The sequence below is a fragment of the Neolamprologus multifasciatus genome, chromosome 14 (assembly GCF_963576455.1).
Source record: "Neolamprologus multifasciatus chromosome 14, fNeoMul1.2, whole genome shotgun sequence".
Taxonomy (NCBI): Eukaryota; Metazoa; Chordata; class Actinopteri; order Cichliformes; family Cichlidae; genus Neolamprologus; species Neolamprologus multifasciatus.
The window spans coordinates 30,232,109-30,245,361 of record NC_140452.1 but is presented as its reverse complement, the minus strand read 5'-3'; positions in this window follow the sequence as shown (position 1 = coordinate 30,245,361).

Here is a 13,253-nt window from a genome sequence, read left to right as displayed (position 1 = left end):
TATTAACAACTGTTATGGAAATGTTAACAATAACCTGCAACATGGGTGTGTTGCAGGTGAGCTTGATTTGAAGTGGGTTTAATAAACACATTGCAATGTGGAGAGAGCATCCCAGTGAAACACCAGGACCATCTCTGAATTGTGGCCACCGCCCTTACATCTTATATACAGACACACAGACAAAGAACATTCCTCAAACTCTTACATGTTGGCCCCTCTCATGGGGGGGGGGGGCTATACCTCCTCCCTCACCGAGAGAATTATGGCCTTGTTTTCTGCTTAGCCATCACCTAAGGATTTATATCCCTGATAAGCAGAAGGAGCCTCACTATCTGTTTAACGTCTCACATTACAATGGCCTCACTGTGTTAACTTTCCACATGCATGTAAACTAGTGACAGGAGTGCTCTTACTATAGTAAAGTGAGAAAGTGATATTACTATAACTAATGTGATATGATTAAATATGCGATTAATACATGAGAAAAGAAATCTGCCACCACATTCCACCCTTTGTGATACCACAATTAAGAATCACATAGAAACATGGGGATTTCTTTTCTAACTACTGAACATAACATCAGCACAATTGTGTACTCAAAGAAATTCCATAACGTGCATCCTCCCTATAATCAGAAGGAAAAAAACAAATTCACACTTTATGGTCATCTTCGCTCCATCTGAGCCTCCACCCTTTCTTCAAAGGATGGCAGTTATACCATAAAAGAAAACACAATATGAGATCATATATAAAATGAAACGGTTTTCGTTGTTCATCTGCAAAAGAAAACTTTAACCTTAGTTACATCAAGCTGCTCTTTCATAAGAACCTGTTGTTTAGATAAGGAAGTCTTTCAGGATGTGATATATTTTCCACTTTATCATTAAATTCATCAACCCATGTTTCCAAATTTATTAACGGTTTCTGTAAAAGACGCTCATTCCCAGTGTTATTAGGGATTGAGGCACACATGCCTCACCAAACATCACACACTCCTTTGTGCCATTTGCTTTGCCCTGTCCAGATGTTTGCCATAAAGGACAGTGACTATATCTGTACCTAAGTGAATACCACAAACATAAACTAACTTCAAAGTTAGTGCTTCCCAAAGTCTGGGGTAAAACCCAGAAGTAGCCATGAATTTCCACACAGCCAACATATATCAAACACTTCTGAGCTAAATTTACAACAGAATTATAGATCTTTCCTCTCTGTCTATGCAGTGTGCTGTACTCTTTACTATTGTAGGGCCATCAGCCTGTTTAAAAGGTGTAAACCCTCTCAAGGGCATTTACAATTATCTTTACTGTGCCCACATCAGTGATTGGGGAAACCAAACCAACCACATTTAACTCTGGAAGAACAACCTCCTTCTTTAGGTGCTTCCAGCATGTTTGAGGCCTATCAAAATCAATCATTGAAATGTGATGAACCCAAAATCCTACCTTCACGGTGTCAAAAATGTGTCAAAGTTGAGTACACATGTCAAAAGAACTCACAACTGTTGTTACTATGTTTACTCAGACAATGAAGGCCTAATGAACTGATCAGGAAGTGACATGCTAGAAAATCAGTCTACCTATCCTACAAAATGCGCACAAGTTGCTATAAACTTGCATGCGATAATTACTCCAATCACTTTTACTCATGCTCAGGACTCTAACAGAGTTTGTGATGTTCGGAGAGTTTTGTAAATGCATATCATTTATAAAATGATTATTAACGTCACACCAACGACCTCCTTAACTTAAAAACATACTAAGCTTTCCAGGAAAACTGATTGGCTGTTTAAGCAGGTGTTATCTGCATTCATTCGCTGATCTCTCTTGGGTGGCACAGAGTCTGCCCTGCAGTCGTTGAGTTGGAGCTTGGCACGCCCTTGTTGGAGGAGGGCGCTCTTTTCACCCCTCACCCTCTCATTCCAATGCAGCTTTATGGTTATTGCTGTGGTTCTGGAATCTTCTCATGATGACTAGTAGGGATGCCTGGGCTGTCAGCTCTGCTATGAATGGTCCCTGCTTCTCGCTGGGTCTCTGAAGACTTCTGATCAGCACCCAGACTCAGTCAGGAGATTCCACCCTTGGGATGATTTCTTCCAGCAATACTCTGGCTCCTGCACCTGTATCTCTTTACTAGGAGGAAAAACTTCTAACCATTTGGAAAACATGTCAACCATCATAATAATAATAATAATAGTGGATTGCATTTATATAGCGCTTTGAGGGTCTCGAAAAGCGCTATATAAATACCACTATTCATTCCCTCTCACATTCACACACTGGTGGAGGCAGCTACAGTTGTAGCCACAGCTGCCCTGGGGCAGACTGACAGAAGCGAGGCTTCAAACCACATTTTCCTTTCAGTTCAGTGAAGTTTACTTATAGAACATCAAAACCTTATCTGAACATGGACTTAACCCCCCTGTAGAGGTTTAATACCTGTACATGAACTGTTAACCCCACAAACCACAGTAAAAAGCCATGGACAAAAACACTCATGGAAAACATAGAAAGCATTGTTTCATGTTAAACCTAGAATCCCTCCTTTTGACACATGGTCCCTCCCATGAGTCAACTCATCAGAACTAGGAGAATAACAAAAAGGAAAAGGTTAGTTACACAAATTCTTAGACAACATCAGGGCTTCTCCTCCAGAGTAATTTCGCTTCAGCCCTGTAAACCCTGTGTTAAAGACTAAAATCAGCATTAATGTCATGTTAAGTGGGTCTAACTCTTGGCTCTGCCTGGAGCCTGCATCCACACCACAATTACCTAGAAACCAAAATCAGTGAGTAAATACAAACTTCACACTTACAAACAACTGTAGGGTCATAGGAGTAATAAGGCATCCCACACCACAGACACAAGTGTGCCATGTGCAGTTTATGTCCCCAGATTATTAAAAACACTACTGTTGCCATAATTTACCCAAATCATGAATCACCCCATTGTGTTTAATCAAAACTACCGTAACCAGTGACTTTTCTTAAGTAATGTCACTCACGTGCTTTCACACTATGAGCTCAACAGTGATATGATAATGAGCCCAACAGTAAGATGTTCTGCAATCACTGCACAACCTTTCACTTATGTCTGTCTGTGTCTGTGCCGAATCCTCCACAAGCAGTCTTTGAGAGAAAAAAAACATTAGGAAAACATATGAAGCATCCTGGAGGTTGTTCCTGGATCAACAGATTCCAGAGGTGCTGCAAAAAGATCATAAAGTTAACACTCTGCTGTAAAAGAGGTAATACTGGTTTCAAACACAGTATGTTTGATACTGTATTCACATTTTCTCCAACATTTTCTCAACAACATAGTGTAATTGCATAACAAACATATAACCTGTAATCACAGTTGCCTTCACACATAAACCCAGTAATCCTGTGAGAAAAAAAAAAGTAACCAGTTGTGTGTCCTACTATAAATCACAGAACCAGACCACATGATGAACTCTCTGCTGTAGAAAAGAGGATGTAAATGTTAGCGCCACGCAGGTGTATACACACTTTCTCACAGTGACCTCTGCATTTGGCAATACTAGGTCATAATAACACTCCGCTGGTAAATTCACAGACACAGAAAGTGGCATTTAAAAGGTTAAATCAGCACACAACCTAGGATGTTGCTGTCATCTTTCCACTCCTTTAAAAACAGAGAAACTCACATAGATACATCCACCCTGTCGTCATGTAGAGGTGCAACCTCACTGCTTTTAGCATTTATCCACCTCAAATAAATCTATGGTCAGACCTTTGTGACTTCCTGCACATGGCGGGCCCAATTCATGCATTCAACGGACCCGTCTGTGTTTTGATTAAAATTTTGTTTCCTAATGAAGTCAGCAGTGGGTGGGTGAAAGCCGTTAATCAGAGCATAGCTTAACTGCAGCTGATGTGGGCTGGCCTTCTCTGCACGCTCTTCAAGGCCGCTATGTTTTCTGCCAACTTCTAACATTTGACATTTTCCAACAATACAGTGTGTTAGCATAACCAACAAGCAGCCAGTAAAAACTGTTTCTTTCACACGAAATCAGTAAAACAAAAAAGTAGCAGCGTAAGGGTTAAGTTTGCAAGGCCCGCCCACACTCATGTAAACCTACAGTCTCTCCTCCTCTGGTCTCTGTCATCCTTCTGCTTCTGCAAAAACAAGCAAACAAAAACACATACATCCACCCTTTTTCACTGTTTGGGTGGATTAGGCATTAGAAGTGACTAATCCTAAAATAGTTACTGTCTTCTCAATTTCAAGTCAGTCACATTTAGTCCACATCATCAGTCCAGCCACAGTCCTCTGCATTTGCATTTATACCAATCACATGCATTCATCTAGTCACATGCATTCATAACGATCATTGCTGATAGTGGAAAACCGCGCACAAATTTAAATATCCACTGACAGCAATATTTCGTCATTCCAAAAACAAAAACAATTCTCATTGCTTTGAAATGGATTGAATCGCTACAATCCTTTTAAACACAGGATTTACCATCTAATATGGTCAGTGTCCTATGTAGGTGAATTTTCTCAGAATCCAATTGTAATCTAGAGAAGCTCACCTTATATTTGCTCTCAATTAAAGTATTTTATAACGCTTTTGCCCCCCATCTTGCAGGCCTGCTTTTAAATCATCAACACACAAAATATCACCCCCAGAGGGATGATACCTGGCAGGTTTTCTTCCCCTAAGTGCACTGTTACAAAAAAAACCCAAAACATATTAGGCCTGGTTCCAGACATGTCTAAGTGTAAAAAAAAAAACCCCCAAAAAACAGTCTTTCTCTCAGGTTTAGGTTGTTTTTCTTTTTCTAACTGGCAGAATCAGCCTGGTACTAAAACAAAAAACCCAAAATCTACCTGAAAAATCACAGGAAAAATTTTGCCTTCAGGTGAAATAACAGGCTGTAGGGGTTAGAACCTGCCATGCAGTGCTGCAGTCACTGCTTCTGGCTTTAATTAATAACTGATGCTTACATGGTCTGAAATCAGACTTAAGAGTCACTACCTTTGTTCATTTTCCCCACATCATATTTACTGGTTGTCCACAAGTGCTCCAGAATATCACACAATTGTGGAAAGTCTGGGGCCAACCAACATAGTTCCACCTGCTAAACACAAACTTTTTTTATCAGCAGCTGCACAGTTCAAACAACACTAATGTTCACCATTAAAAGCTTCCTAAACACTTCATATCAATGTTTTATCACTGGAATGTGGATTTCTTCCCCCTTTTTTCTTCCCCAAACATAAAACATGTAACATGCTGTCAGGTATTTCACAAAACAGGTTTGTTCTCATGTAATCAGATCTGGGTGCAAGCTTCACCCATACATCAGAAACAGGAAACCAATTTTAACCCTCTGCTACATCTTATCCATTTGTTTTATAATCCAGTCATCCTTCCCTGATCTAGTAACAATAAACTCATTTGCATATCAGCTAAAAACTCACTAAGCTGACAGGACAACAGAAATGCATGTTCAAAATATTATCACAAAAGAGAATTTCCTTCATACAGTAAATTACTTGTGCTGCACCAATCAAGCAGAAAACATCTCCCAATTTACTATATTAACAACTAAATTTATTGTCTGATCACTGGTTGGTCAAACCAGAATCTGATTTTTCCACAAAAGTTAAACTGTTGTCCTGCAACCTAGAGAGTTAACTGCCAGCAGTGGATACACTCAGCATTTGATAACAAGTGTCTGTGAAATTTGCACAATTTTAACACTGACGACAGATAACAAGCTGATTTTAATTGCATGTGTGTGTGTGTTAGTAGGCAGGTTTAATGGATGTGTGTGCAGTGGAGCTGCAGATTCAGCAGGGCATGTCCTTAAAGCTGCCTTTCCTTCACATTTCTCTGTTTATGTGTGTTTGTGTGCGTTTTATTTTTACCTTTGTTGCGATCCTACGGACTCTTTATCAACCTCCACAAGACAGCCGGCCACAGTTTTCCAACCCAATTTTCATGTGTTCTCACATTAACAACAACAGTCTTCATTTTTCCTCCATGCTCTCTTCTCCCACTTCTCACAGCTTCTGTCTCTCTCCCACATCTACAGCAGTTCACAGTTGTGGCGTGTCAGGGACCCAGTGGGCCGTTCTTCAGCTTTGCCTTTTGTCTTTCACTCTTTTAAGTCTCTTCCTTTGCAATTTCAGCTCCCAGTATAGCAAACGTGAAACTCAGACAGTCTTCTCAAGTCCATTCACACACAGTGATGTCGCTGGTGTACCTCCGAGCTTGTGATTGGGAGCGCATACTTCAATCCATCCATAATATTTGTACATGCTGCTGAACCCTTCAAGGTTTAGGGCAGTGTTGCTGTGTGTTCACATCGTTGAGTCTTGAAGTCGACGCAGTTGCTCTCGAACTGCATTTTCTCTTCAGGGAGAGATTGATTGTCCTCAAAGCTTGTTCTTCATCGTAAGGTGTACATGGAGTGAAGCTGTGTAATATTCAGCCAAAACACAGGCTGGGTGTGGTTCCAATTATGTTAATCTATCATTTTGCTCCGGCCGCTGTGCTTGTGGAGGACATTGATCCAGTTCCGTAGCCACCTGTACAAACACACTAAAACATTTATTTAATATAATTTTCATCACTGCTCATTAACACTTTCCCTCTCTTATTCTTCTATCCACATTTTAACACATCTCTTTCCATCACTCTCGGTTATATACATGCCCATAGTACTTCTCACACACACACACACACACACACACAGCTCTTCTCACACACACACACTTCTCTTTACTGCATTCCTCAGTTTCTACACACTTCATACTGTACGTATTCTTTCCCATATTTCTGAAAGAGAAAAAAAATCATGCAATCAAATCCTGGATTTGCCCGGACCACCCGGAGGTGGCCGTACTGCTGACCTCAGCTTTGTGGACAAGCGTGTTCACCGTCCAGCCTTTTCCTTATGGTGCAAAAGTGTTAAACACCATAAACTAAGGACAGAGTCCTTCCCACAACAGTCCTGAAATTAGGTGTCGTATTCCTGAGGTTTCCCTCCCAGTGGTCCATCCAAAACAAAAAAAAAAAAAAAAACAAAAGGAAAAAGAAAACAACAAAAGCAACAACAACTTAAAAAAAACTACAAACAAACAAACAAACAAAAAAACTCTTATTCCTGTCAACATCTTTCTCTTACACAACACATACTTCACCCATTTGGAGTTTTCACCCAGACCACCTCCAGGGACACAACCTCCCCACGGCTCCTGTAGCCGCTTTGCTGAGCTCAGCACCCATTGCAGCCGGGCGTCCCCTCTGCAGCCTTTGCTTCGGTACAAAGTGCTAAAAACCATAAACCCAAGGACAGAAAAGTCCTTCCCAAGGACAGAAAAGTCCTTCCCATGACAATCCATAATTTAGGCGTCGTTTTTTTGAGGTTTTCCCTTTTTGTGGTCCGCTTGAAAACTCCCCCCAAATCAAAACAGCTCACCGTTGCAGATTCTTTTCCCATTTCTTTCCTCATAGTTTGTTAAATTCCTGCATGTGTGAGTCGCTGAAGGCCTCTAGCGGTTCCCCCTTTTTTGAAAACAAAAGAACGGTGGGACTGGGACAATTTTCCTCCAGGATGGCCAGTCACCGCATACCTGCGATTCAGCGAAACTCAAGTGAGGAATCCTGTTCGTAACGCCAAATTGTTATGGAAATGTTAACAATAACCTGCAACACACCCAGTGAGCTTGATTTGAAGTGGGTTTAATAAACACATTGCAATGTGGAGAGAGCATCCCAGTGAAACACCAGGACCATCTCTGAATTGTGGCCACCGCCCTTACATCTTATATACAGACACACAGACAAAGAACATTCCTCAAACTCTTACATGTTGGCCCCTCTCATGGGGGGGGGGGGGGGGGGGGGCTATACCTCCTCCCTCACCGAGAGAATTATGGCCTTGTTTTCTGCTTAGCCATCACCTAAGGATTTATATCCCTGATAAGCAGAAGGAGCCTCACTATCTGTTTAACGTCTCCCATTACAATGGCCTCACTGTGTTAACTTTCCACATGCATGTAAACTAGTGACAGGAGTGCTCTTACTATAGTAAAGTGAGAAAGTGATATTACTATAACTAATGTGATATGATTAAATATGCGATTAATACATGAGAAAAGAAATCTGCCACCACACAACATTTATACAATAAAAAAAATTAAAGATGCCTGTAAAAAGAAGTGCTGACGGACGATGATTTTTAAAATAAATTGTGTCTGTGTTGTTGTGAATGAACCAGTCTTCAGATTTTCATCCTTTGCACCATCTGTTAATTTAGAAGAACAAAAAAGAAGTTAAATCAAAACTCAAAGAAAAATGCATTTTAGTATCAGAACGTTTATTAAAATATGTAATTATTAAACTGTTCTTACTGTTTAAAAGAAGAGTGGACACCTATTTGTGTGTTTATGTAATGATATGATATGATGATAAGTTGTTCTGTCACATTGTGAGACAGTGTTGTGTGAGATCCACCAACCAGCTAGTAGAGAAACAAACCACCACAAAATGAGTTAAAGTTACTATAAATTAACCTTCTCACACTTCAAGTGAGGTTTTCTTCTTTTATGGACACGTGCTTCTGAAAACAGTTTCAAATTCAGCAATTACTAAAAATAATCCATCTCTATCGGATTAGACCATTATCCAAAGTCACCAATGAAACTTATTAGTTATAGGTACACTTGTAAGTCTGTAATTCTGAATTTTATTAAAATAGCTCAACAAAATAAATACTCATACTTCAAGTGATATTGATCCAGTTCAGGCTCTAGTTGTTTGTGTCATGTTTAGTTGCACCAGACTGTATATTAGAGTTCTGTGACATACAAAGATATAAATATGTCTCTTGGGATGCTCCCTTTAAGGGTTAACATCATCTGTCTCCATCTTACCCTATTCCTTCCTGTGTGTGAGCAGAAAGCGAGGATGAGGGTGCATCTGAAGACTGACCAAGGATTGCAGGGCCTTTACTGCAATCCTTACCTTTGCAGTTATAAGGATAAGTATAGTTACCTATCCTCAGCGCTCCGTGTGTCTGTGGCCTACACACAGCTGAAGCCCGAAGCCTGATTACAGCGTCTGGGCATCGAACAGCCTCAATAGCCTGGAAAGGTGCTAATCGCTAGGCTAACTAGCAACAAGATGCCTTCCCTCTCCACAGATGACTACCACAGCCTCTTGCAGAAGATTGCAGTACTAGAGACAAAAATTCATTGCTAAGAAATAAACGTGGAGGTAAATGGACTGTGTGGAAATGAAGCAACCTTGCCTTTGATTCAAAACAATGGCGATGAGCAAGCTAGTACACAGCTAAGGAGCACAGATAACATGACCAAGAAAGTAGACTCTGTGCATTATAATAAATCCTCAAGCGATAATCCCCCCTCGGACTGTCTTGGTACAAAACCAAGACATAAAACATGTCTCCTGGAAGGGGGAGGATCACAGGCAGGGCACAGCGAGCTGAAATCTCTGAAACCGACTGGCCTTCACTTCCTACGAGACAGAGAAGCTCTTCTACCCCTGTATACGGGAGGAAACAGGACCAGACAACCGTGACTAGAAAGGTTAACAACAAACCTCCAAAACAACTGAATGTGAAACTGCAGAACAGATTTGCTCCACTATCAAAGGACCCTGGATCTATATCGGACAACCATCCATCTAAAAGTAGCAAAGTAAGGTCTGAAAATCTGTTGACAAGTAAAAGGCCACAGGGAAAGCTAAAGGCTAGGCCTGAAACTCTGATTGTGGGTCACTCTGCTGTAAAGGATGTACAAAAGATGTGCGGTAAGAACACTGAAGTCCTCTGCTTTCCCAAGGATATGGTCAACAACCTGAAGGAGAGAATTCTTCAAATTGCAGATGAATATCCAACTGTGACAAACATTGTTCTGCATACAGGGTCAAACGATGTGTCCAAACAACAGTCGGAGGTTCTGAAACGGGACTTTACTGGATTATTAAATACTGTATGCAGCTGTATTCATCAGTGGACCTGTACCCCCGTCAGAGGAGGGGACGAGAGATTCAGCAGGTTGTTTGCACTGAATAAATGGCTTATATCAGCATGTACTGACCACTCAGTGCATTTTATCAACAATTTTAATGTTTTTTGGGAACGCAGGCATCTGTTTAAAGCAAATGGATTTAATTTTAACAAGTCAGGGGTGAAACTGTTCACCTCCAACTTGTTTTATTCCATACGTCATCCATCTGTGCTTGGTGCCAAGGCTGAGATAAACGAGGAGTTATCTCATAAAGAGGAACAAACAGTACTGCAAGAACAGACAAAGCCCAGCAGAAACTTTGAGAAGGAGCCTCATCTGCCCCCACCCGGGAAGAGCTTCAGAAAGGAGAGACATCAGAGGCAAGAAGAGGGGTCCCTATTTGCCTCCTACTCTCTCAACAACACCAACGACCAGGACCAGGGACCACGACCTTCCCCTGTCCCCCAAACCCCTGACAGGCCATCGCCCTCCTCCCCCTCCCTTTCTCCCTCCTCCCCACACCTGAAATTCACTGAGGAGATGATGGAGCGGGTCAATGCTGGGCTCAGATCTACCCCTCGGCCCAATCCCTTTTCACCAGAGAAGCCAAAGGTTCGCCATCGAGCCCCGCCCTCAACAGAGCAATCAAAGTTATATTGCCCAGCATCGCCTCCCTTAGTTCCTCCTTACCACCTTCATGGTCTGTCTCCGCAGTCTGATGTGTGATGTGTGGAGGGCCCGGGTGGTGACTTTTCCCAGGAGAAGCTGGGACCCTGTTTACTAGAAGGTTTTAAAATTTCTGTACTTTTAGGTGACAGAAGGAGACATGTGGCATGGTCAAAACACAGAGAGCTGCACTCTAAAAGATCTTTAAACATAGTAAACATACTTTGTGTGCCACAGACTGCTCCCAAACACGAGGGGGCAAATAATACCTCTAAAACACTTAAGCTGGCTTTATTAAACGTTAGATCTTTAGCTGGGAAAACATTTTTAATTAATGATTTAATCACTGAGCACAGCCTTGATTTTATGTTTTTAACTGAAACTTGGTTGGAAGTAATAGTGGAGCTGTTCTCATCGAGACGACCCCTCCTAACTACAGTTTTATCTGTGAGGCCAGGGTGAGCAGGAGAGGAGGAGGGGTTGCTGTCTTATTTAATGAATAATTTCAATGGAAGTAGCTATCTCCTGGAAGTTTTCAGTCTTTTGAATATGTGGCTTTACAGCTGAAGGCCCCATTCAAAGTTGTGTTTCTTAATGTTTACAGGCCTCCCAAATAGGGATGGGTACCGGGTTCTGACATAAACGGTAGTAACCAGACCGAAAAGCAGCGCACATTTCGGTGCTTTATTTCGCTGCTTTTTTTCCCCTGAAATGTCATACACTTTGGATTCTAGCCAATCATTTTACCTTTGCAAGCGTAGTAGGCGGATCCAGGTACGTACGTTCTTTTAGAGCAGAGCTACAGATTAAAAATGCCCAACGCGAAGCGGTCAAAGTCTGGCTGTACTTCACAGCAAAAGATGCAAACTCAGCAGCCTGCAACAAGTGCTTTAAGCTGATACTGTGATACTGTCAAAGGAGTTAACACCTCAAATCCAATGAAACACCTGGCAACGCATAGCGTTTTTTTTTTTAAAGCCGAGAAATGCGTCGTATTTGATAGCTTGCTGCGAGACCTCACATCGAGCACATCTACTGCGGGTGGGTTGCCTGTTATCGGACCCGGAGTTAGCAACATCCCCCAAGAACCCGAAGAGGAGAGTCCTGGCCCCTAGCCCTGCCAGTGTAGCAGAAATGATGGCGGATGACAATGGCAGCAGCAGCCGTTCTTCTCTGCGTGAGTAGCTTAATGTTGTTCGTGTGTAATTTACGTTGAGTAGGCTAACCACGTTATTACATTAATGCACGTAAGATGAACTAGCAAACACCATCATAGTTACATGCGGCTGTCTTCTTGTTTGATGGCAGATACTCCTTTCACCCTGGCCAAAAAGGCTAAAATGACCAAAGAAAAAGTGGAAAACAGCTAAACATGAGAGGTTTTTGTACAATAAATAAATCCCCTATAGCTGCAGAAAAGGCTAACTTTATCTTTTTACAAAAAAACAGCTGAACATGAGAGGTTTTTGGACCAATTTTGTGTTCTCCATTCTTTAAGCACCGGTTTGAGCACCATTTAAGCACCGGCACAAGGGATGGGTATCGAAAACCGGTTCTTTTTGAGAACCATGATCGGATGTGGGTCGCATAGAGTCAAAAAAGTCGTTTTTGATGCGCTTTCGCCTGCAGTTTGAACGTAGTCTTAGTTTTGTTCTGTTTGAGTTTAGCATTAAAGCTGTTTGAGTTCACGTTTGTCCCCACAGTCTGCACATTGGGTCCTCCATTTCACCACTCCTGCCTGCACACTAGTGATGGTGAGATATAGCCTTGTGATGAACTGAAGCTTTCCATCCAACTGGCCGACTCATGGTTCGAAGCATTGTGAAGATTCAAGTGGAAGATTAAAGTCAAATAGGCTCAATGATTATAATGATGTGATGTGTAAACCTCTAAACTTAATAAATAAATTGTTTTCATGGTTATTTATCTCAAATATTGTCTCAGTATGTCTGATACAAAAGAGAAAGGACAGAGTTTTGGTATGATTGTGTAACTGTGTAATCATGCTTATGTACATCTAGACAATGACACAAACTAGTGTGTGGTGCTTCACATTTTAATAAACTAAAAGACAGAAATCAGATTATAAGATCTGTGGTTTGGTTGATTTATATTATGGTACTTATCATTTGTGATATTTATTACTGTGTGCATACTTTATTAGGAGAGATGAGATCTAAATGTTGCCAGACAGGGGAAAATCTTCTCTTCCTTGCTGAAATGTCCAAGTAAGTATGTAACTGGGACATAATCCAATTCCACAACACAATGTGATGGGAATCAGCTGTGTTTTGCTGCCCAATTTATTTAGAATCTGGCGCGAAACGGTGAGCCAGTTCCTGAATCAGTCACGTGGTACGGACTGCCCGCAAGGCCTCAAATGTCACTGCATACGTAATCAAAGCAAGATACGCGCTTCACAAAACTACCCTGAGATTACCGACACACGCTTCAAAGCTTCGACACACAGGAGACATCACTACTTTTCATACAGATGATGTAATAGTTAAAACTGACACCAAACCTGCAGAAAACTGTGCTTACAGACCTACACAATCAAACACTGAGGTCAATTTA